General features: G+C 40.0%; 1 pseudogene; it reads left to right on the top strand.

Annotated features, from left to right (window-relative positions):
- Nucleotides 1-1,110: 1,110 nt before the first annotated feature.
- Nucleotides 1,111-2,501, top strand: LOC136306586 (ornithine decarboxylase pseudogene; annotated as a pseudogene).
- The last annotated feature ends 305 nt before the right edge of the window (nt 2,502-2,806 follow it).

The following is a 2,806-nucleotide window of genomic DNA, read 5'->3' as shown; positions in this document are numbered from 1 at the left end:
GTGGAAGGGATCAGGAATCTCTTTCAGTGTCTCTTTTATAAAGGCACTTATGCCATTCATGGGGGTTCTGCCCTCATGACCTAATTACTTTTCAAAGGCTCCACTGCTGAATGCCATCACCTTGAGCATTAGATTTTCAACATATGAATTCAGGGTGGACACAAATATTTGTACCATAGCAAAAGCCTTGTTCAGCTACAATTCCATCAATTTTATGTCAGGGGAGGACACACTTTTGGGAATAGCAAGCAGTCTTTATCACAGAACACGTTACCAATCCCATAATTTTTAAACGTGTATCCTATTTCTAAACCATATTTCTAAACTATGTCACATTATAAATATATATGTTATATTCTATGAATTATTTTATAAACAGCACAATTATATTTTGGTGTTAGTGTGCAGGTAAAGTGAAAATTTGTGCTTTTGTATGTTTAGACTATAACTTAATTTTTATAACCGTAGTTTGAGGTTTATTTATTTTTATAAACTGAGGAATTTAAAATGGACATGGCTTCAATGACATCAATATTTAGCTTTTTTGCCCATTCCAAGAGAAGCCTGCTGGTTTTAAGTGTGGCACCAAATTTAATACTGAGACAGACAACAGACTGCTTTGGAATCATCAGTGACAACCTGCAAAGCCAAATTTGCCTTTGGATGTGCCCTGGCAACTTTCATCAACTCGACTTCACCATCGAAAATCATCACCTGGACTCCATTACTGGCAGAATATTTCATCGGAGACACTTGTTTATAAGGATTTGCATAGATGATCCTCTCTGGAGGCACCCCAAGACTCTACACCAGTTGTATTTCAGTCTTGCTGTCATAGTCAAATCTCATCGTCATGGCAGAGAAGGTCTTTACTATGGTTCTGCTGTCATTGCATTTGACTGCATGCAAGGGGGTGACCCAAGGAAGAGATTTTAAACATTTCAGATGTTTCTTTAGAGTGTCTTCCAGGTCCACAGCATAGAAGGCATCTTTATCATCATCAGAAGAAACTTCATTAATTTTTTGGTCCAGAATGTCCTTGACAGTAAAGACTTTATCAAGAAAATGATGGTTGCACTCTTCATTACTAAAGTAGTTCATGGTTACTGGATGTTTTTAAGGAAAATTAAGATATGGTGTTTAAATACATTATTGCCAGCTTCTCACAAAGGCAGTTCTCCAGGAATTCCAAGTCCTGTGGAGGATGGGTGTACTCTCAGTGCAATAGTGGAAGTGTCCTCACAGCTCTCTCAGGGTTTGGGAATCCCATTACAACTGGGTGTAACTCTCGTTATTCCATAAACCCCTACAGCTTCACAGTAAACTGATCTTATTAAGACACTGTGGCCTGACTAAGCAGTGATGCAGTGGATAAAGCATCAGACCAGGATGCTGAGGACCCAAGTTTGAAACCTAGAGGTTGCCAGCTTGAGCACAGGCTCATCTAGTTTGAGCAAGGTTCACCAGCTTGAGCACAAGGCTTGAGCAAGGGATCACTCGGTCTGCTGTAGCTCCCTGATCAAGACACATATGAGAAAGCAATCAATGAACAACTAAAGTGCTGCAACAAAGAATTGATGCTTCTCATCTCTCTCCCTTCTTGTATCTGTCCTTCTCTCTGTCTCTCTCTGTCTCTGTCACACACACATAAAATAAAATAAAGATTCTGTGGCTGCCAAGCATGCAAGAAGACTGCTAGTCATTCTCTCCTGTGTCAACTTCCTCAAAGGAAGTGACTTTATTGACCCTGAGACTTTCTTGCAAGCCACCTCTGATGCTCACAGTGTCTTTGACATGGGAAGTGAGGTTGGTTTCAACATGTATCTGCTTGACATTGATGGTGGCTTTCTTGGATCTAAGGATGTAAAGGTTAAATTTGAAGAAATAACCAAAGTAATCAAGCCAGTGCTTGGACAAGTATTTTTTTGTCAGACTCTGCAGTGGCATTCATAGTGAGACTATGTTGCATCAGCTTTCATGCTTGCAGTTAATATCATTGCCAAAAAAATCATCTTAAAGGAACAAACAGGCTCTGATGATGATGAGTACAGGGGAAAACTTATTACCTGAATGATGGAGTATATGGATCATTTAATTGCATCCTCTATGATTATGCCCATGTGAAGACCCTTCTGCAAAAGAAGCCTAAACCAGATGAGAAATATTCTTCATCTAGCATGTGGGGACCAGCATGTCTTGGCCTCGATCACATTATTGAGTGCTGTGGCTTGACGGGGATGCATGTGGGTGACTGGATGTTCTTTGAAAATATCAGTGCTAACACTCTTACTGCTGCTTCTACTTTCAATGGATGCCAGAAACAGACTATCTACTATGTTATGGCAGGGCCAACATGGCAACTGATGCAGCATGCTCAGAACTACGGCTATCCGCCCAAAGTGGAGGAGGAGCATGTTAGCACTCTACCTGTGTCTTGTGCCTGCCTGAGTGGGATGGAACAATATTCAGCAGCCTCTGCTTCAGCTCCTATTAATGTGTAGATGCCATTCTTTTAGCAGTTAGCAGAGTGTAGCTTGAAAAAAAGTATTCACAGGGATCATTTAACTTAACTATTACTAGTTTTGAAATTTCTTTGTGACTAGGGTTAGCATCAATGGAACAATGTGGAAGGCTAGGAAATAGGGGTCGTACTCATCTGTGTTTCTATTACCATAGAAATTATTTGAATATTTGTTATATATGGATTTTTTATTCAATTTTCAAACATGATACTAAGAGAGTTGCCCAAGCAAGCATTTGTAGTTTGTACATTGGCAGAATGGGCCAGAAGTTTAGAGTCATGGCC

The sequence above is a fragment of the Saccopteryx bilineata genome, chromosome 5 (genome assembly GCF_036850765.1).
Source record: "Saccopteryx bilineata isolate mSacBil1 chromosome 5, mSacBil1_pri_phased_curated, whole genome shotgun sequence".
Lineage (NCBI taxonomy): Eukaryota > Metazoa > Chordata > Mammalia > Chiroptera > Emballonuridae > Saccopteryx > Saccopteryx bilineata.
The sequence above is the reverse complement of the archived record's forward strand: the minus strand, read 5'-3'. Positions and strand labels throughout refer to the sequence as shown.